Raw genomic sequence first — 23,129 nt, forward strand, 5'->3', positions numbered from 1 at the left:
CCCTCTGCTCATTCAAGACACGAAAATGAACAACAACCTGAATACACATAAACTCCTCAAATGCAAAAGACAACACAAATCACTCAAGAGACTCCTAATAAATGCAAAACTATACTCAATACATACGATGCCAACAGTTAAAAAATGCAGATGACCTAATTGTGGTACATGCCCATACCTAACATGTGCTTCTCAGAACCTTATCTATGTCTTAACCTGCTCAGGTTGTGGCCACAATTACGTGGGCCAAACGAGCCTTACCTTGAGATACAGAGTCACTCTGCATAAAGAACAGATTCATTTTTCTCAATACAAGCAGATAGCTCTGAGCGAACATATCGACAGATGCGCAAGAAATAAAACGCCGAATTTCCATATCTTTCCATTATACCAATGCCATGATTCAATCTCCTTATAAGAACGCCTAAACAATGAAAACCTGTTCATACAAAAGTATACAAAAATATACAAACTTGAACACTTCAAAAATTATACTGAGGAGTTAGTTGTCCCCCTCGCCACCTTTTGCCTCCCTTGGTCCACTCTTTAGATTCATTCTTATTTTTCAAGCATCCAAAATGGCAAGACCCCTTTGTCACAAGAATTGATTACTTCACAATGTCCCTTGAAAAGCTAATTTAAATAATTAAAACCGGTTGGATATCACTACATCCATAAAATATGTATATCTTTTAAAATATTTCTTAATAAAAAGATACTAAACTATGTGAAACGAAGGCATTTCTCTTCCACTTTTTATATATGTTTTCCACATATTTTAAACTCATAATTTTGCCACATAGTGTATACTGAATCTCCAGTATTTTTGCTCCTTTTATATATTTTTATATTTCTACTATATATATATATATATATATATATATATATATATATATATATATATATATATATATATATATATACATGTTTATTAAACATAATGTATATGAATTCTGCATAAGTACATACAATGCAAGAAACACCAATTATAATTATGAACACTAATGCGACGTGGTTGTATATATTTATACAGAATTCGCATACAGTATGTTTAGTAAACATGTGTTTCATTGATAACATAGAAGGAAGGGATTAACCACAATGGTAAGTAGAAGTAATGTTCAAAGCGACTAGTTTCATAAAAGAACCATCAAAGATCGCTATCTTGCTTTACATGCTGCCACACTTAAGAAAAATATGCCTCAATGGAATTGTAAACAAGATTATGATAAGGTTTTATATAACGTGAAATACATTGTGTAGTTAAGAAATTCGCTTCATAACAACCATATTTCATATTCTATCCCGTGGTGCGACACTTTGGTGAAGTGTCTTTTCCCATAGCTGAATTCAACTAAGCCCTATCAGTGAAATTTGCAGGCAGGAAGCCAACCGTGTTTTTGGGTGGTAGACTTAATCTGACATCCAATTTAACGTAACTATTTGGATAATAGGTGCCTTTAGCAATGTCTGTTCTGTTACAAACATTCAGAACATCTAAATGTAGTTTAGCAGTTTTGAGTTAAAAGATATATTCACTTATTATGCTTGTTTGCACTCCGTCGGTTACGACGTCGAGGGTTCCAGTTGATTCGATCAACGGAACAGCCTGCTCGTGAAATTAACGTGCAAGTGGCTGAGCACACCACAGTCACGTGTACCCTTAACGTAGTTCTCGGGGATATTCAGCGTGACACAGTGTGACAAGGCTGACCCTTTGAATTACAAGCACAACAGAAATAGGAAGTAAGAGTGAAAGAAAGTTGTGGAGGGGGCACGGGCCAGCTAACAGAGGCCATTCTAATTGCAATAAGGAAAGCGCGGGGAAAAGGCAGCACCTCTGTCGGTCCAGATAGCTTCCAGGATGTCAGAGTGCTTAGCAACAGAACCACCCTAATGTGAGACCGATACTCAATGAAGAATTGATTTGTTAGAATTACATTTATACCACGGTTTACATTTGTTTCAACAACGTATTGGTGACAAATCATAGTTACATGCGCGAAGACATGTAAGAGAACAATGATAGAATCATATCGATTATATAATTATATAATACAGATTTTACAATGAATTCCCGGATCCTCTCTCACCTACTGAGTGGTAAGAAGCTTGCTTCCCAGCCTCATGGTTCGAGGTTCAGTCCCACGCCGTGGCACCTTGGGCAAGTGTTTCGGGGGTGACCAAAGTCTTATGAGTGAATCTGGTAGATGGAAACTGAAAGAAGCCTCATGTATACATACACACAGATATATCTGTGTGTGTTTGTGTGTTTTTGTATCTTTGTGCACGTGTTTGCCCTGCACCATTGCTTGGCAACTAGTGTTGGTGTGTTTACGTCCCCGTAATTTAATGGTTCAGTAAAGTAACACGATAGAATAAGTATCAGGCTTTACAAAAGAAATAATAAGTACTGAAGTCGATACATTCGACTAAAATTCTTCAAGGCGGTGCCCCAGCATGGCCGTAGTCTAATGGTTGAAACTAAAGATAAAAGATGGCTGTGTGGTAAGTAGTTTGCTTTCCAACCACATGATTCTGGGTTCAGTCTCACTGCGTGGCACTTTGGGCAAGTGTCTTCTACTATAGCCTCGGGCCGACCAAAGCCTTGTGAGTGGATTTGGTAGACGGAAACTGAAAGAAGCCCATCGTATATATATATATATATATATATATATATATATATATATATATATATAAATCAAAATAAGCAACACGGATTTCAAAGATGATTGCAGTACGCACGTTTCATGCTACTCCATTTATTTCAGTAAGGTGAGCATTACATTAAATGCAATATGTAGAGCAATCTTCAGCTGCACGAAAATGCAGAAAATTACAGTAGAATAGACATATTATAATTGTGGCAACATTTCAAATCCAAGTGAGAGGAAGAATACATAAAAATCCATCTTGACATAGCCAAGTCTATCAGGCTAGTAATTGGTTCTAGGCAAAAATTCTAACTGTCTCTGATTTTATTGTCTCTTATCTAGTAGTAATAGTATAAGGGACAATCACTTCTAAGGAAAGGGAAGGTGTAAGCAATATGCATGGACATGGCTATAAAGGATATGGTTATAAAGGTTTCTCTGGTCAGAGTGGCAACACTCTTATAGGTTGGGGTTTTTTTACTACTATCAAAATGTTGAGGAATTAAACCCTAGGTATATAGGTCAAACAGGGCTTTTTCTTTAGTCTGAATAGAGCATCAGTACTGTTTTACAGATATCAATATTAGTTTAACCAATATTTTAACAATAAGAGGTATGTTCATAATAATAAAATGAAATGTAATTAGTTTATATATATATATATATATGTATGTATGTATGTATGTATGTGTGTATATGTTTGTGTGTCTGTGTTTGTCCCCGCCAAGTTCGCTTGTCAACCGAGGCTGGTGTGTTTACGTCTCCGTAACTTAGCGGTTCGGCAAAAAGAGACCGATAGCATAAGTACTAGGTTTACCAAGAATAAGTCCTGGGGTCGATTTGCTCGACTAAAAGGCGGTGCCCCAGTATGGCCGCAGTCAAATGACTGAAAGAAATAAAAGTAAAAGTAAAAGTACACACACAGACATATACATATACATATATACATTAATGTATGTATGGAAATAGATAGGTAAGTTGATGAGTATGAGCGTCAACTGGCAAACACATATACATCTGGCACTCCGTCGGCTACGACGACGGGGTTCCAGCTGACCCGATCAACAGAACAGCCTGCTCGGGAAATTAACTGTGTAAGTGGCTAAGCACTCCAGAGACACTCGTACCCTTAAAGTAGATTCAGCGTAACACAGAATCTGACAAGACCCTTGAAATACAGGTACTATTCATTTTTGCTACTTGTATAGACTGGAGCAACGTGAAACATAATGTTTTACTCAAGGGCACCATGCAACACTAGGTATCGAACTCACGATCTGACGAGCTTGAACCGAATACCCAAACTACTAAGCCCATATATATATATTTATATATTGACATATAATGCTTACATACAAATGTAGATGCATACATACTCATGATAATATTTTTATACATAGGTATGTGCATCTATATGTAAGCATGTACGCACACATGTGTATACTCACACACTCACACACGCAGATACATATGTATGTAGACATATACATACATATTCATATGCTTACTTACGCATAAATACATATCTATACATACGTATATGTGTACATATGCGCTTGTGTTTGTGTGTATGTGTGAATATGCTTACATGTAAAACTGCCTATGTATAAGATTAATAATAGAAAATGACTAATATCGGAAGTGATTGATATGTTTACCATAGATTAGATTAGCTATCAGAGAACCACACATTGAGGAAACGACAGCAGCAGTATATCACAGCAACTATGTAGTATTTTATAAATATAAATATCATTTCAAAAGCAATTCACGAGTGTTAACTGCTCAATCGATCACGTATTTATATTTCACTCAGCGTGTGGATTGTGTAGAATGGAGGTAAGCTTAGAGAAGGAAAACAGTTTTGAAGCGTAAGTAATTAGTCTAAGGTGTTTTGTGTGGCTTCCTATCGCGTCTGCTATCTTACCATCAATCCTAGGTATAATTAAGCTATTGTATTACACATATAGCCGTTATAGAATTACAAAAACTTAGGAAACGCAATCGTCTGAGGTAAAGATTTTGTAGCCGATGTTATGAGGTTTTTAGATAAATGTAAACAAAAGTCGTGTTGATAACTCTTCCTGTTTGTCTTTTTTCTTTTCCTTTTTTCTTGTACATTTGTCTAACGACTCAAAGCATCATCTAAAAATGTTGCGGTTACCTTGAAGTTGTCCATCCATGCTGTGTAATGTAATAAGTAGTTAGAGAGTCAGGTAGATGTTTCTACGTGCGGTTTGCAGGTGTAGCTGACTTCATTCCTGAGAGATTTCTAAGGTGGTTTCACAAGAGGAGCTTCCGGCCCTCTCAAATTACATATTCTGAAAAATGCACCGATTCAGATGGATAGTTGAATAGATGTACAGATAAGGAGAGAGTGAATCGATTCAAGAACTTAATTAGTACTTTGTTTATCGAAAGGCAAAGTTAACTTCGACACGATTCGTTCGAACTTAAAACGCAGAGCAAGAACAAATACGCAAGGTATTTTATTCAACTCAGTCAATTTGCTGCCTTTTAATAACAATTAACAATCGATTAAATCGATCCTAATACTTGGCTGGTGCTCATTGTATTGATTCCAGAACTTTAAATGACAAAATTATTGTCTTCCTCTTCGGTTATAATTCAGTTTTCATCTAGTATGCTTTATAAAAGTAGTAAATGACTTCCAATACATGACTGGTATTTTATTGTATTGTTCGCCGAAGAAAAAATAAAAGCAAAATTGAAGTCTCTGGGATTTGGACTCTGAAAGTAAAGGATCGTTACCAATTACTGTAGACATTTTGTCCGACTCTCTAGCATATCCACCTGATCCACGAAGCATGATTTGAACTAGAAATTCAAAAGGATGTAGCGAAACACACCAAAGGAATTATTCAAATACTCCATAGATTCTGCCATATAAAGACCTCAAGGACAGATGAATGATAAACGTATTAATATTTCTCTTTTAGGAATAATATGAAGAGCACAATTGAGATTTATTAACTAATTGTGATTCAAAGAAAAGGACAGTAGATGTGAGAAGAGAGGCTTAGCGGACACCATCTACCCTAATACTTGGTTGGTACTTTATTTTATTCACCTTGGAATTCGGGCGAGGGAATTAGCTGCACTACTTGGCAGACATTGGATTTAATCAACTTCAGAAGATGAAAGGCAAAGTTGACCACAGATGGTTTTTAACGCAGAACGTAAGGAAATGGGAGAAATATTGTAACGATTTTGTCAGCTAATCGTCTTTCTGGGAGCTAATAATGGCCTCAAAATTTGAGACAAGGCCAGCAACCTTTAGGGTGGAGGTAAGTACATTATATCGACTCCGATTTCTTAACTGGTGCTTTATTCTACCGAGCGCGAAACGAAGAAAAAACAAAATTGACGTCGGTGGTGTTTGAACTCAGAGCGTAAAAATCGGAAAAATGCTGCTAAGCATTTTGTCCTGCGTGCTTAACAATTCTGCCAGCTCGCCGCCTCTTTGGGAGTTAATAATCCTCTCTACTGCAGGCACAACTGATATTTTCGGGGGTTAGTCGATTACAACGAACACAGTACTTGACTGGTACTTATTTCATCGACCCCGAAAGGATGAAAGGTAAAGTCGATCTCGGCGGCGTTTGAACTCAAAACATATAGATGGACGTAATACTGTTAAGCATTTTCCCGGCATTTTTCTCGATATGTTAACGACCCTGTCAGCCCTCCGCTTTAATTTCTGAAAATTAATAATCCTTTCTACTAAAAGCACAAGGCCTGAAACTTGGTGGAGGTGGATAGTTGATTACATCGATCCCAGGACTCAACTGGTTCTTAATTTATCGACCCCGAAAGGATGAAAGGTAAAGTCAACCTCGGTGAAATTTGAATTCAGAACGTATATACGGTCGTAATACCCGGTGTGCTAACGATTCTGTCCGCACACCGCTTTATTTTCTGAGAATTCATAACGACATTTCGTTTATAGAGTTCTGTATTTAATATCAAAGGTGCCATATAAGCGGTTGCTTGACTTTATAGAAATAACACTAGAATCTCTCTCAACATACACTCTACGATTTTAAAAAAGTAGGATACTTTCGATAATGTATTCTAGGTACATTATTCTTAGAGAAGAAGGCGGCGAGCTGGCAGAAACATTAGCACGCTGGACGAAACGCTTAGCAGTATTTCGTCTGTCTTTACGTTCTGCGTCCAAATTCCACCGAGGTCGACTTTGCCTTTCATCCTTTCGGGGGTCGATAAATTAAGTACCCGTTGCGTACTGGGGTCGATTTAATCGACTGGCACCCTCCCCCAAAATTTCGGGCCTTGTACCTATAGGAGAAAAGATTATTTTTAGCGAAGAAAATAAGAAAACTGGACGGCCATGGTTTTAATACCTTTCACAACAGTTCCACGTGACGGCGCGTAACCTAGTGGCTTGTGTGTTCGGCTCACGTGCATATGATCTTTAGTTCAATTCCTGGATAGTGGAACGTCGTGCTCTCATGCAAAGTATTTCAATCATATTACCTCGGCCGATACAGCTCTAATTAGTAGTAGCAATATGCTGGTACAACTTTTCTACTCCGTTGTTCTGATGATTAAAGGAAAGAGTGTCGATATCCTTAAAGAAAAAGGTATCTATGTCTCTCCGCTGCTATATGTGCACCTAAAACAATGAAGGAACGTATGGCACGCCTTACCAAACCATACACGTTCGCTACTGACAGCTTTCTCTAATTTATAGGTCTACCCAATCAGAGTCAACTTGGGATAAAACAACGACAATAACCACGAAACGTATTCAAATTCAAGACCGTGTCACACGAAATTGATATTAAAATGAACATAGTGCCGGTGCCCTATATGCATTGCTCCCTATTTAGATATTCTGGGATTTTCTTTTTTAGACCCAAAACAATATTCTACGGGGAAGATAGTATATTTGCTGTTAAATGTTACATAACTCACTCTTATCATGGAAACTAAAACTGAAACATGGAATTTCTACGTGATTGCTCAACCTGCTTTACATCGATGACAACTCAACCCGGAAATACACTCTACTCTCTTTAAAAACATGCACACAATTGGATATTATGACTGAAGAAAAGCAACAGAATTTTTATAACTGGAACATTTTGGGATCTAAACAACAAGTGCAGCAAAGTGTAAAAGCATTTAATATGATAGGCTAGCGACTGTGACTCATTCAACTTCCCATGTATATGAATATTATATCATATAAACCAAGTAATTCTTGGTATTCTGTTGCCTTTTTGCACAATCACATCACGTTGCATTGCAACAACTCTGTATAGCAGTCCAATCGACGCAAGTCAAATAATCTGCTAATGTCTGAATACTAAATGAAGAAACTACGTCATGACTTTTTCAATAAGAGTTAATCTTATTTAACGGAGAGACGATACTTCTGTGGCATTACTTTGTCGTTATGTTGTCATTTTGTTGAAAGATTCTTATTCTGTCTTCATATAATGCATTTCTATTTATCAAGGGATTGTGTTAAGTATTTATTGTAAAGCATATCTAATACGGCAGGCAATAGCGATTTGCTATTATTCTATTTCCATTAACTGTAGAAGGACAATTTCGTGTTTACATTGCTAGCTTTGAAATTAATTTAGGTTTCCAAGTAAATCTATCAACATCGCAGGAAAAAATCTAAAGCTGATTATTTTCATTATTTAACTGACATGGCATTTCTCCTTGAAATGACAGCTATGTCAATCAGCTTTTCATTTGAAATTTATTCATAATGTTCATGTGTTGCAGCAGCACGAGGAAACATATTCATACAATTCATTGAATTGACATAACTCCGTTGAATTGATCACAATATATTACTGGTACTATTTTTTTTTATTGATTTCAGACAGAAAAATGTAGAGTCAGTCCTGTTTGAAAAGACATATAATCAAAAGCATTACATACGTGACCAACCCGTCTTTTACTCAGATGCAGCATTAACGAATATATGATTCGATGTGCTTGATTTGAGGGAGATTTGGCTTTTATTTCTAGTAGGTTGTACAACCAAGTGGATGCTTCCCTATTGGCTGGTTGATGGGAATTTATATCAGAATGTAAACAAACGACATTAAATATTTTAATGACGCTGCGTGAATGAAAGTCAGATTCGATCCTAGTTAGATCTTAAACACAAAACACTAGATATAAGAAATTAAGAAACATTTAACCCAATGTTCTAGCATTTCCACCATTCCATCATGATTGTTTGTGTTTATAATGATTGTACTCAGAAGAAATAACGACCATGGCCGTTATTGTCTCTTCCACACTGGGGACATTGATATGATTGATGTTCAGGTTTAAATATCTGGAAATCAACATATGCTGGGAAAATCTGATCAGGAAAGGAGACTCTAAAACACTGAGTTTCGGAGATGAAAAGGAATAAGGGGAAGAAGTTCCTAAAAGGCAGGATACAGCTACTAGGGCGCCAGTGGAAGAAGAGACAGGCGTGTCAATTTGTCCTAGTTGGAGTGGCGTGGCATTTACCTAGAAGAATAAAGGCTATTGTAGTAACATTAGAATAACCAATGAATGAGACAGCTGTTTTTGCAGTTATGATGTTAAATTGAATAACATACTAGGTTTGATGATAGTTTAGCATAATCGTTAGAGCCTGTTACGGTATTCTGAGTTCAAATTCCTTCGCGATCAACTTTGCCTTTATCCTTCCAGGATCGACAAAAACAAGTACCAATTAAGTGGTGGGGTTGATTTCATCGACTGTCAGAAATTACTATTATTAAGGCGTCGTGCAAAATGTCTTGCAGTTACTGTCCTGTTATGTTCTAAGCTCAAATTCCACTGAGGTGATTTTACTTTTCATGTTTCTGGAGTTGATTAAAATGAAGCACTAATCAAGTATTAAGGTCGGTTTGATCAACATTGGTTCTCCCCAATATTCGAGATTTTTGTTTCTGTTAGAAATTAATAAACTTCCGGACTAAGTTTCATTTATAATTTTAAAATGGCACCTTTTTACACTTTGATATTCTTTTATATCATGACTGTTTGATCTGCAATTTATTTCCATCATTGATTGCAAGTATCGGAGTTTAAAAGGAGAACCAAACGAGCGTTTATATTAATACACTGTGTTAATCAATCATTTTTACTTAGCTTGAATTCACCTAAACACTGTTACTTATAGAAAGTGGAGGCGCAATGGCCCAGTGGTTAGGGCAGCGGATTTGCGGTCATAGGATCGCGGTTTCGATTCCCAGACCGGGCGCTGTGAGTGTTTATTGAGCGAAAACACCTAAAGCTCCACGAGGCTCCGGTAGGGGATGGTGGCGAACCCTGCTGTACTCTTTCACCGCAACTCTCTCTCACTCTTGTTTCTGTTGTGCCTGTATTTCAAAGGGTCAGCCTTGTCACACTGTGTCACGCTGGATATCCCTGAGAACTACATTAAAGGTACACGTGTCTGTGGAGTGCTCAGCCACTTGCACGTTAATTTCACGAGCAGGCTGTTCCGTTGATCGGATCAACGGAACCCTCGACGTCGTAACCGACGGAGTGCCAACAACAACTTATAGAAAGTTTCATGAATGGATTATCTGCTTCAACCTTTAAACGGCAGGAAAATGAATGCGCATGCTAAACGGGCCAAAAACAAAAAAGTGTCTTCTCTTAAAGGTAATTTTCAAACTTATTTTCACTTTAGATAAGTACAAAACCTTTAATTATTAGTCTCATGTACAATAAAATTTACATTATCATTGATCATAATTTGATTGATGTTGATTGTATTCATGTAAAATTTTTGAAGCATCAATTCCTGACGTCCGCCATATAAGGGTTAAATACCTTTTATGATGACAAATGATTGGAGTAGATACAAAGTGTTCGCTGAACCATTCTAGAAATAAAATCTCCCCACCCCAAGTCCTCCCTCAAATTACACATTACCATCTTAAAGTTAGAAAGAAAAAGAAAGACATCTTAGACACAAAGTGGTATGGTCAAAGCTAGAATCAGCTCTGATCTTGTGGCTAAAAATAGCAAAAACAACAACCGATGCATATGACAACTCATAGTCGTAATTAGCCACCTACCATAGAGATCCTAGAGCTCCTAGCCACCTACCATAGAGATCGGTGGTGTGTCAGCGTATAGACTGAATTATCTTTATTCTTTATTTTGAAGTAAGAAACTCTATATCTTCTAGATACACAGTTTCTGTACATAAAGATGATACACTGTATTGGGATGTGGTTACATTTTTCAACTGAAACTATTTTATTTTATTTATACCAATTTTGTCCTAGGAAAAAAAATGAACACCCTAAATTTTCTTTCCCCTGTTTCCTGAGAATATACGTTTATTGTATCTTGTTAAAAGGTGGCGCAGATGAGTGTACTTTGCCTTTGTGTGCATCGGTAGCAACACCGAAAACGTAAGGCGTGCCTCGTGAAACTTGGCTCATTCAGAGGTCCTAGTTTGATCTGGCCTGACCTGGTCATGACAAACGGAAACTATCATGTGCATTAATCCTTTATAGCACTGAATAAAGATCAAGTAGTTGCACAACGGTGTCATATTGAGTGATTAATGCTATGTGACCGACTGGCACCACGCCAACGGCATGAAACCTATTAACTGACAGCTGTTTTAGATAAGGGCATTTAGCCTTTGTCACAACGTCCAACAAAATTTAGAGATTCGTTGACTTCTGTCCGTTAAGACATTTCATTAATATTGTTTACTTAAATTGGTACAAAAGCTTTGAAGTTTATATGGTACGTTTATAGTCGATTGCTCCAACTTCTTTTATAATAGTATTATGTATTTTACTGTTCTATGGGCGGAGGATGAAAACCGATATCTACTCTAACGTGATTGGAACACAAAACGTTGAATAAGCGACTAAATAGCACAATGATTTTCGTTTCGAAATGCTTGATTTGCAATTCACCGCTATTGATGTCTCATTAATATTGGTTTCAACTTTTGGCACAAGGCCAGCAATTTCAGTGAATTGCATCGACCCTAGTACTCGAAATTGAAATTTGAAACCAATATTTCACTGCACGCACTGTGAAAGTGACATAAGTTTCCTTCACCCTTTCAACGCTTGCATTCCACCCATCAGATGTTTCTGAGTGTAGCTTCCTGAAGATGGTTCTAAGTATCATTTGCCAATTGCAAAATAAATCCTATTTAATGTGTAGATTTTTCAGCTCTCGGAAGGCAACGAAGTTTTCCACACCGCAATGAGTGGACATAGCTCTAAGTTTTGAAATGGTTCTAATAGGTTTTAATTTTATACATCTTATAAAGTGCTGTTGTTGAAGCGCTATGATGATGTTGTTGTTGTTGTTATTGCTATTGTTGTTGTAGTTGTTGTTGCTGTTTTGTTCTAAGTCAGCTCCGATGAATCTGATATATGAGCGAAGGTATTCCAGCAGTGATCATTCAATTATTTTATTCAGACATAGTATATTTAGGGAAGTATTATCGAAGGTTCCCCTTTTAAGGTTGTAAGATGTTATATGAAGAAAATTTAACTGGTGTTACTAGCATACAAAGAGCCCCGCTTAAAGGCTCTCTCATGGGTTTCACCAGTGATATAGGATATTGGTGGTGAGTTTTGGGCAGCTTAAATTAATCATCTACTGTCGTACCAATAGCTTTATTTTCGGCTGCGTTGAGGTTCCTGAATAAGCAATGTGAGCCATTTATCTACGATAGATAAAGGCTCTGCTTGGTGCATCAGACTTGGGCTGTGTAAGCGGGATTTCTTCTTTCTCTATCCAACTTGTTCACTTTTCTCAAAACATTTTAATGTCATATTGGCAACATTTCAAAACCAACGTTGAAGTATCGACAGTGGTGGTGTTTTGATTTCAAACTCCCTCCCTCACTCACTTTCTTTTGCGTCAGTGTGCGTGCGTGCGTGCGTGTGTGTGTGTGTGTGTGTGTATGTGTGTGTGTGTGTGTGTGTGTGTGTGTGTGTGTGTGTGTGTGTGTGTGTGTGTGTGTGTGTAAATTGTAAGCTTGTAAATAGATAACCTACCTAAATTATTCTGAAACTGTTCATGTTTTTACCTGTCCGTAATATAATATTACCACATAATATTATTAATCATTCTGCGACCTAGCAAGGTAGCCCTTGTCGCAGTTGTACAATTTGCTAGAAATAGCAGCCATCGCTCCCTCAAACACTCTACCTTAAAAGCATAGAATCGTAGGTTAGGAAAATTTGGAAAATAGGGCCTTCATTTCTGGAATACCTCTGATCACAAATCTGCTCCTTCAGGGTTTCCTTGAGCTAACCATCAACTGCAGCTGTAACGAAAACAAAATTAGCAACAACAACAGCATTAACAATATCATTAGCATTGTATTGTGTCGCCGAAGGCTGCATCATTGGATTTGTCTGTGTCACACCTCTGAAGAGCTGTTAATTGCAATTAAGCCATCTGCTAATAACATTTGCTCATTCAGTTCCGTACCTTCCTTTAACTATTATTAAGCCTTGCTCTGTACCATTAGTATTGTTTAGCCCTAGGTCAGGCCTTACTCCAGCAGTCATGTTCATTCTATCTCTCCTATCAGACCTGGTGTTTTTTAGTGTTTCTTATCCAATATGCCCTTCTTGTTTTTTTAAATCGGCAGATATGATTTGGGGAAGATTAGACTACTATTGCTAGCAACTTGAGCGACTTCGAAAAGATTCTCTGATTGACTCGTACATTTTGTTTTTATTGTTGTTTCGGTGCGAACTAAATACGATGGCGCCACAGCAAGTGAGAACAGTTAACAAAGCAATAAAATTAATTGCATTAAATTTAAATCTCCGTTAGGAGAAATTATTAATTTTCATATCAACAGTTTAATTATTTACTAAAATTTGCAATGGGATACAAAGTAATGCTAATATTTGAAAGCGAACCAGGGCGACGACCAGGCAGAACTGTTAGTACTCCGGGCAAAATATTTTGGGGTATTTCGTCCGTCTTTATGTTCTGAGTTAAAATTCCGCCTCGGTCGACTTTATCTTTCATTCTTTCAGGTTCGATAAAATAAGTACCAGTTGAACACTAATGCAGATGTAATCGACTTATCCCTTCCCCTAAAATTGCTGACCTTGTGCCAAAATTTGAAATCAATATTTGAAAGGGAACCCTCGACTGCTTTGCTGGATGTCAGTTCACTATTGATATGCCCATCAACCAACATTTCCTTATAATAACATTCAGGTAACCCAAATATAATTGATTGAAAACCGTAGAATAAAATGTTGAACCTACAAAATTCCAGCATGCATCTAAAATGCACTTCTACTTACCTATACCTAATAAACAGTATGTACACTTTTGGGTGCATGGGGACATTTTGCTGACCTGCATCTGTCAGGGCATAAATAAGTTTGGGGGCACCGTTTTCGTTGTCGTTGTAGTCCAACACTTCTGTACATATCTCGAAAATTGTCCTTACCTTGAAATACAAACCTTTCTGAAATCATACTATCTTCTCACTACTCTATCCAGGCCGTGAAGTAGCAGTGTAATTTTAGTGTATACTTTCAAGGATAAGTACAACTCACATTCGCCGAAGATAGAACTTCAATATGTGTGTCACAGAAATTCTGGTCTTGCTGATGTCTCCCACATCTATGACTAGTTACCTAAAACCATTGAGCAAGTGACTTTGCTTCCAGCCGGATCCATAGGTCACGTGAATATACACAATGTCCCTTGACAGTGGCTATATTTGTTGGAAAGAAACTTTCTTGAAAAGCTTCATCAAAAAGGTTCTTGTCCGCTCTGTTTCAAAACATTCTTCCCTCACAACTTTCAGCATCATGTATACGGAGAAAGTCTGCTTGGTGCTGTTTTTGTGACGGGCTACTCAAAGCAATCCTTGTATTATGTTGTATGTGCGTGTTTGTGCGCGCTTGTGTGTGTGCATGTGTGTGTGAGTGTGCGCGTGTACGTTTGCGTGTGTGTGTGTGTGTGTGTGAGAGAGAGAGAGAGAGAGAGAGAGAGAGAGAGAGAGAGTTGTGTACTAATTAATTTATCAACTCACAGCTGTTTCTATTTATAACAATTACGTTGATGGAGAATGGTTTTTGAGTTTAGTTGTTGGTGTTGCTGCTATAATAGTTTTCACTGATTTTCTACTCTTTTGGTTCATTTTCCTCTTATTACATTTGTTGATGGTGTGCTTGTGGAGGCGCAATGACCCAGTGGTTAGGGCAGCGGAGTCGCGGTCATAGGATCGCGGTTTCGATTCCCAGACCGGGCGTTGTGAGTGTTTATTGAGCGAAAACACTTAAAGCTCCACGAGGCTCCGGCAGGGGATGGTGGCGAACCCTGCTGTACTCTTCCACCACAACTTTCTCTCACTCTTACTTCCTGTTTCTGTTGTGCCTGTAATTCAAAGGGTCAGCCTTGTCACACTGTGTCATGCTGAATATCCCCGAGAGCTACGTTAAGGGTACACGTGTCTGTGGAGTGCTCAGCCACTTGCACGTTAATTTCACGAGCAGGTTGTTCCGTTGAATCAACTGGAACCCTCGACGTCGTAAGCGACGGAGTGCCAACAAATACAGATGGTGCGCTTATAAGTTTAATTGTTGCTTCTTGTTGTTACTGTTGTTGTCGTCGTCGCTGTTGCTGTAATGTTGGTGGTTGTAGTTGTGTTGACGGGTTGTGACTGCTTAATGGAGTTTCTACGTTTTATTGAATCTCCTATTTTTAACCTAGAACACTATAATTGTCTTCTTTTTTTTTTCTCCACTTCATTCCAACGAAGACCTCTTGCAGCATGTCTTTCATGTCAACTTCATCGCAAGATGAGGTCTCAAAATCGGAACGATATGAGGTGGTGAGGGAAAAGGTGAGTCTGCGCGTTTGTGTTTTCTCGTTTTGCTGGGGCAAGCAATGCTGGAAACTCTTTTTATTTGTGGTTGTGAATTTTGTTGTTCTGCCATTTCTATTTCTATTATCAATGTTACTGTTTGCATCGTTATTGTTTGTATTGCTGTTGTTGCTGCTCCTGCGGCTGTTGACACATCTTCTATTTTTGCTGCTGCTCTGGCTTTTGATGCTGCTGTTGTCGCCTTTGTTAATGTCGATGTTGTTACAGAATGTGGGGTTGGAAGAGGTGCGGACCTTTTATTTTTGCTCTCTGATGTTTGGGAATACCATACATGTGGAAATTAGGTCCTCTCTCTTCCTTTCACTTTCCCAAACCGCTAGATGCTGTTTGGCACGTTGATCCGGTCAGGGATGCTTTCAAGTTTTTCCCAATCTGTTTAACCGGGGAGTTTTAAACTTCTGACAATTTTTTTCTGAAACAGCCAATCTATTTCTAAGAATGTCACTTCATCATCCTCGTCGTTTTAAGTGATATCCACCAGCCACCATCTATTTAATTTATCCTCACCTACGCCACTTGCCACTTCACTATCTATAACACAATGACAATGAACTTCTCACTCTGAAAGGATTTGTAGTGTGGGTTATTGACTCAGTTTTAGAGAGAACTCTGACCTGTCGTTTTTCCGTACCGTCTGCTGCAAGTAATGAAGATTCTTTTTTTGTTTTTCTCTCATATTGTCTTGTTGCACTTCTTGACAGTCTGTTTATCCACCACCGTTTCATGCCTGTGCATCGGTAGTTACCGTCTACTTTCCTATATTTTCCATCACCTACAGACACAAGGCTGTGGTCACTTTTTTACCTTATTTCAAACGAGTCCACGGCCTTCATTTAATTGACACTTTTGTATCTCCAGTAACTCTGTTACACTTGCTCTAGTATAGTCGCTGTTTTTGCTGATGCTGGTGCCGAAACAGCTTCCGGTTGAGGTGTTGCCAGCGAACGCAGTGAATTGGTGGTGGCTATGGTACTTGGTGCGGTAGTATTTCTCCGACTTATTGAGTTGGTGGCAGCAGAGTTGTTGCAGATTTTTTTCTCTTCACCTCCAGTATTGCTGCTGGTTCCCTTGTCGTTTGGCATGGTGTAGTTGTTGTTGTTGTTGTTGTTATTTTATCGGCTCCGAAAGGAAAGTGGCGAAGTTGACCTCGGCATAAAGAACCTCAAGAAATGCCGGTAAGCATTTTCTTCGACGCATTAACGACTCTGTCAGCTCGTCGCCTTTCGTAGTTAAATAATCCTTTCTACTATAGACACAAGGCCTGGGTTTTGTGGGGAGAGGGACAGTTGATCACATCGACCCCAGTAATCAACTGGTACTTGATTTATCGACTCCGAAAGAATGAAAGGCAAAGTCGATCTCGGTGGAATTTGAACTCAGAACGTACCGGCAGATGAAATACCGCTAAGCATTTCGCCCGGCGTCCCAACAATTCTGCCAGCTTACCGCCTTCTTTTGTGACTAAATAATAACATCAGTCTTATGTTGCTTTCAGCTAAATAACTACTCACTTCTTGTTCTATTCTATATATCATAGAAAGGATTAAAGCATTCAGTACCATTTTCTTGTACAATGAATCATCATGGATTGGAACAGTTTTGGTTCGTATACGAACCAACAGATCGCTTGATAAGTCTTCATCTCTGCTAACCAAGAGTGAATACAAAACGACTAAAGAAAAACTTAGTTTGATCTTCCTGACTAAAACTTATGCCAAACCAAATGCTGTGCTACAACACTGAAAAAAAAACAACAAAACTCTCTAACTGCATGCTGTCGTGTTTATTTACAAACCAAAATTACTTCGGTATTCATGCTTGAAGGTGAGGCACAATAGCAATAGTATTGGCACCATGTTAGATATCATATACTCAAGTATAATAATGATTTCAAAATTTAGTTCAGAGCCAGCAGTTTTTGACGATTACATCGACCATAGTGTTCAACTAGTAATTATTTTATTGAACCTGAGAGGATGAAAGGAGAAGTCGACCTCGGTGGAATTTGAACTCAAAACGTAAAGACGGACGAAATGCCGTTAAACATTTTCCCCCGCTGGTTAACGATTCTTCTCACTCGCTGCCTTACACTCAGGTATAATACTAAAACATCAGAGATCTGTTATCTCTTTTGGCAGCACTGATGAATTCAGGGCACAGCGAATCAACGAAACATTTCTTGACATTCAACGTTTCCGATATTTTCAGCAGAGAATAATTATGCACTGTGGCACACATTTACGTTTATTCAGAGAAATATGATCAAGACTCAAGAATAGGTTTTCAAATGTTCTTCTCGTGGATAAACTGTTCTTAAATATGTACGTGTGCGTATGTGTGCGTGCGTGTGTGCGTGTGTCTGTGTATTCCTTAACGTATATTTGCATATTTGCATGTCTTTAGTATGTTATGTAAGTTTATATAAGTATAGATATGATATAAACAACCTTGATACATGTTGACTGCCTGTTTATGTTTTTTATTTCCGTTTTCATCTATATCACGTCGATCAATACGTTGCATTCAACTAATCTCCAAGTAGGCAAGCATCAAACCCTATATTTCAAACTGGAAAATTAGCAGGCCCGTCGCCAGACTTTGTTGCGTGGGGATTCTTTAGAATATTCCGGGCGGGCACTAATTTGTATTGCGGGAAGATTTTTGTAAACTGTATTTTCTAAATCTGTGAGTACATCATTGAATAGTGAAGGGACAGTGCTGTCCAGTTGCACCCCCTTAACGACGGGAATGAGTTTGGGCACAAATTCGACCTGAGCATTAATTGTATGTACTTATTATCTTATGTCATATGGCATCTTATTACCCACAATTCATATGTGTGTGCATGTGAGCGTTTCTGTATGTATGTATGTATGTATGTATGTATGTATGTATGTATGTATGTATGCATGTATGTATGTATGTATGCATGTATGTATGTATAAGTTGTCTGAGAAAATACGTGATGGTCATAAGTGGAAAGCCTTTAACTACGTTATCGATCAGAGTTGTCCTAGGGCTAAACAACAGTGCAGACCAGGACACGGGATATGAATAAAAAAGAAATTTGTCTGTCTATTAGACGGAAGTTTAGCGCTCCATCGACATCACAATTTGGGCTTCTTCGGCTTTAATACACTCGAAGTTTATATTGAGACCACTTAAAATTAGTAGTATCATCCATATATAGTGTAATATAAAGAAGAGGAATTCACTTCTTCAACAGTTATAAAGCTGTCATCTGATTAGCATATATCGAGTTAATAACATAGTGTATCTAAAGACTTCCACGTAGTCATCTATAAATAGAAGTACATCTATAGTTTGGGGGGAAAAACCTGATATCATTAAAATATTCTCGCGGCCTCTAAATTTCTAGTTTATCACCACATACATACAAATTTATCTCCGCTTCAATCAAAAAGCCTTGTATGACCTTTAGATATAAATATTTATTCACTTAGATACTCAAAATTTATTCGGAGTTTCATTTGAAATAGTAACAAATCTTCTAATTGTTAAGAAAAGAAAACAGTTTTCTAAAGCAAAGAAAAAATAGATATATGCTATAATCTCGTTTTTCTCCGAAGCATGAACGATAATTTCATTCAATAATTTCAAATAATAATAATAATAATAATAATAATAATAATAATAATAATAATAACAATAATAATGTTTTCCTCAACTATAAGCTCAAGGCCTGAAATTTGGTGGGATGGGTTAGTCGATTATATAATTATAATAAGACTATTACACTCGTTTACTGGTCATGCTTCAAGAACTCTGCGAAGAATTTTTGCAGTTCCAAGCAATGCTGATTTTTGTAGGTGTTCTACCCTTACATTTGTACCAATCTTTTTGAGCCATGTCGGTAGTTGAGTGCTAAATTCCCGTTTTGTTAGAACTCCTAGATTTTGCATGCATAGCGGATTTGCTACCTGCAACCTACTATGCTATCTGTTCTTTTCAAATATTTGATACATTCCTGATGATTCTGGCCGTACTAAGGAGGTGAACGTTTTGCAATAGCTCCACTGGTCATCCTATTCCCATTTCCCTTATATTCCTCTTGATGCCTTCTGATACTGTCCCCAAGGACCCAATAATAATTTGCACTATCTTCACATTCTTCATATTTCCACGATCGAACTATCTCATATTTATGAGAATTGTATATGTCTACTTTTTTCATCTTCCTTCTTAACTATTCGTAGTTCAAAGGGACAGGCAACATCAGTTATCTATATGAACATCTGGTTCACCTCGTCTACCACCACTAGGCCCAACTAGGTGAGCTCAAGTACCTGGTTCTGTTTGGATTGGAAAATCCCACAGAATTTAACAGGTCTCCGACTCCTCCTCTCTCTAAGGTTTGTCCTCATACCACGTCTTGCCTCTCTCTAATCCCCATTTTCACAGCTTCCAATGCAGGTTTTTTGTTACCTTTTATTATTATTATTATTATTATTATTATTATTATTATTATTATTATTATTGTCGTTGTTGTTGTTGTTGTTGTTGTTGTTATTTAGGTGTAGACTTGTGAGTCGGAGAAAAGGAATTGGGGAGGGCACTTGCCCTTGGTGTTCAAGGAGATCTTGGAATGTGAGATTCCTCGATTATCCCAAGAGGTCATCCTGTACCAAGAGGACTACATCTCTATTACACCCCACGACGTTTTTGTTAACCTTTGTAAACTATGTATATTTCCTTTCCTTTTCACTGTATACCGTGTATACCTACTCATTTTATTATTATTATTATTATTATTATTATTATTATTATTATTATTATTATTATTATTATTATTATTATTGTTGTTGTTGTTGTTGTTGTTATTGTCATTATTATTATTATTGAGTGAAAGAGCAACGAATGCCATTTTAGTGACACTGGGGTACAAAACTACGAAGCCCAATTATGCCCATCCGTCTGATAAGCGTACACCAGGGTACATGCATCACAACCATATATGCGCAACACGGTGATCTCATATCAAAATTAACAGCGCATGACCTTACAGTGGAGTTCAATTAGAATTTTCTTCAGGTCGAGTAGCCAATCCCGCTCATAAGGTTCCTGAATAAGGATTGTTTAAGGATGTTGAATGAATCACCCATGTTTCCAGAGGTGAATTATTCAAATCCCAAAGAATTCCTCTCAACACATCGCTATGATGCTCCCTGACTACTTCTGCTCGTGATCAGAGATGCACATATCATCAGCCACCAAGGGACATGCTCAAGTGGTTAAGGACAAGCAAATCTGTGGTATTGAGCAGAATATTAGACCAAGACAAAACAATGTACATGATAACACTTCCAATCAGTTAAGATGAGAAGCCATGAAAGCCACTGCTTGGTACTGCATCAGGGCATTTATTATTATTATTATTATTATTATCATTATTATTAATATTATTATTATTATCATTATTATTATTATTATTATTATTATTATTATTAATATTATTATTATTATTATTATTATTATTATTATTATGATTATTATTATTGTTGTTCAATAGTTTTATTTTTATAACGTGCTTTCACTTCACTACCGAGCGCAGCCTTATTATTATTATTATTATTATTATTATTATTATTATTATTATTATTATTATTATTATTATTATTATTATTATTATTATTATTTCTTATTTATGGTTTCTGGTTTAGGTACAAAGCCAGCAATTTTGATGGGACTGGATTAATCGATATCATTGATCCCGATACTAAACGGCCAGAAGGGCGTCAGATAACGAGCGTGGAGATTTACACATAAATCATGTGAAACAAAAAGAAAATATCGAATGGAGTAAAATATATACACAGCGCACAAATGTGAGTATGCGGTTCTGCTGATAGATGAAAACATCAAGCAACAGCCATTTAACACCACAGATGCTGGACATACTTCATACGGATGCCAGGCCTTACAATAGATTTCCGATGACATAATATGAAAACCTCGAATATTCTAAAAATGGCTTACATGAAGAACTGAAACTGTAGAACTTGCAAAAAAAAATAAAATAATAATAATAAGACAGTGATGGTCTGTGTTTCCTTCAAAAAGGCCCACTTCAAAAAGATCACTTCTTTTTCTTACAGCAAACTAAATCCTGTTTGTGAACTTATCTAACTTTTAAAGGCTTTATTTTCTAACTAGGACTTCAAAATACTTCAGTCCTGAAGAATAATTAATATTATATATTATTTACAGGACTAACGCGGCAAACTGGCAGTGTCGTTAGCACGCTGGACAAAATACTTAGCCGCATTTCGCCCGTCTTTACATTCTGAGTTCAAATTCCACTGTGGTCGACTTTACCTTTCATTCTTTTGGGGTCGATAAAATAAGTCAATGTGATCGACTTATTCCCTTCCCTGAGATTGCTGGCCTTGTGCCAAAATTTGAAATCTATTATTTATAGACTTAAAACCAAAATATTACTCATATTCACGTATCTAACTATACACAATATACCGACTGTATCCAGGAAACCACTCGTTCCAACTAACACTCATTAAACGCTCTCCTAATCTGAAGTTGTGTCATCTTTCTCTCTCTCAGCCTCTTTTAATGATGCTATAAATAGTTTCTGTGCATCTTAAATTCGCCACTATTACACTATTTTTATCTTAATTCATAATCTTATTCGGACCCACCATTTGTCTTTTACAAAAACGTATGTCTTTCTTTCATTACTAACGAAACTATTTTATCTATTCCTTAGCTGCCAATTACGCAGCGAATTCGTTGAGTGGCCAGAGCGATAGACAGAATGTCTATTTTCTTTGCTCTAAGTTCAAATCTCGTTAAGCTGTTTTCCAGCCATCCTTTTGGGGTCATTTAAAAAAAAGTACTAATGCAAGGTGGCGGATAGACAGAGTTATTAGATGGTCGAGCAAGGTGCTGTTTAACCTTAGCTCAACCCTGATTTAGAAAGAAACAATGAACAAAGACTTTTCAGCGATAACCGTCCTATCTTTTTGTATGTTTATGACTATGATGTTTAGTTTGTTCTTTTAATAAGACTGTCAGATGTGATTTGAAGAAGATATAGGCAAGAGGCACACACTTTGTTTCATAACGCATATGTTGTTTTTTTTTTGTTTTTTTTCTTCATGGGCAAAAGTCAGTGAAGAGAAATATAGAAAGACTTCAATTTAGATTCAAAACAAGTTGTCAGATTCAGTTTCCGTTATTTGCTGTACAATCCTCGTAGACTAAACAATAAACTTCCAATCATTCAAGTCCATTATCAATTACATTTTCCTTACCGGCCTATTCTAACAGTTCAGTCTCTGAAGTCCAATCATACCTGAAAATTTGAAGACAGTTTCAAGGGGTCTATCGTGAAACATTAGTTTCCATTTTTCTCGACAAATTACCTTATACATAATTTACATATATTCCCTAAATATTTATTCCAGCGCAAACAAAGGCATCAACCAGGGGAAGCGTGCGTTCGAATCTTAGCTCGACTTCACTGATGTATTCTATATATGAATTTGCTTCCTATTGTCTCTAAAACT

At 37.2% G+C, this 23,129-nt stretch overlaps 1 long non-coding RNA gene across 1 annotated transcript; it reads left to right on the forward strand.

The window, feature by feature from the left end:
- The first annotated feature begins 4,345 nt into the window (after positions 1–4,345).
- LOC128247575 (uncharacterized) lies at positions 4,346–22,139 on the forward strand. The gene is made up of 2 exons (XR_008263907.1): positions 4,346–4,525; positions 21,267–22,139. It is a non-coding gene; the product is annotated as an uncharacterized LOC128247575 (long non-coding RNA).
- Positions 22,140–23,129: the final 990 nt, after the last annotated feature.

The sequence above is a fragment of the Octopus bimaculoides genome, chromosome 4 (assembly GCF_046866305.1).
Source record: "Octopus bimaculoides isolate indiv1 chromosome 4, ASM4686630v1, whole genome shotgun sequence".
Classification (NCBI taxonomy): domain Eukaryota; kingdom Metazoa; phylum Mollusca; class Cephalopoda; order Octopoda; family Octopodidae; genus Octopus; species Octopus bimaculoides.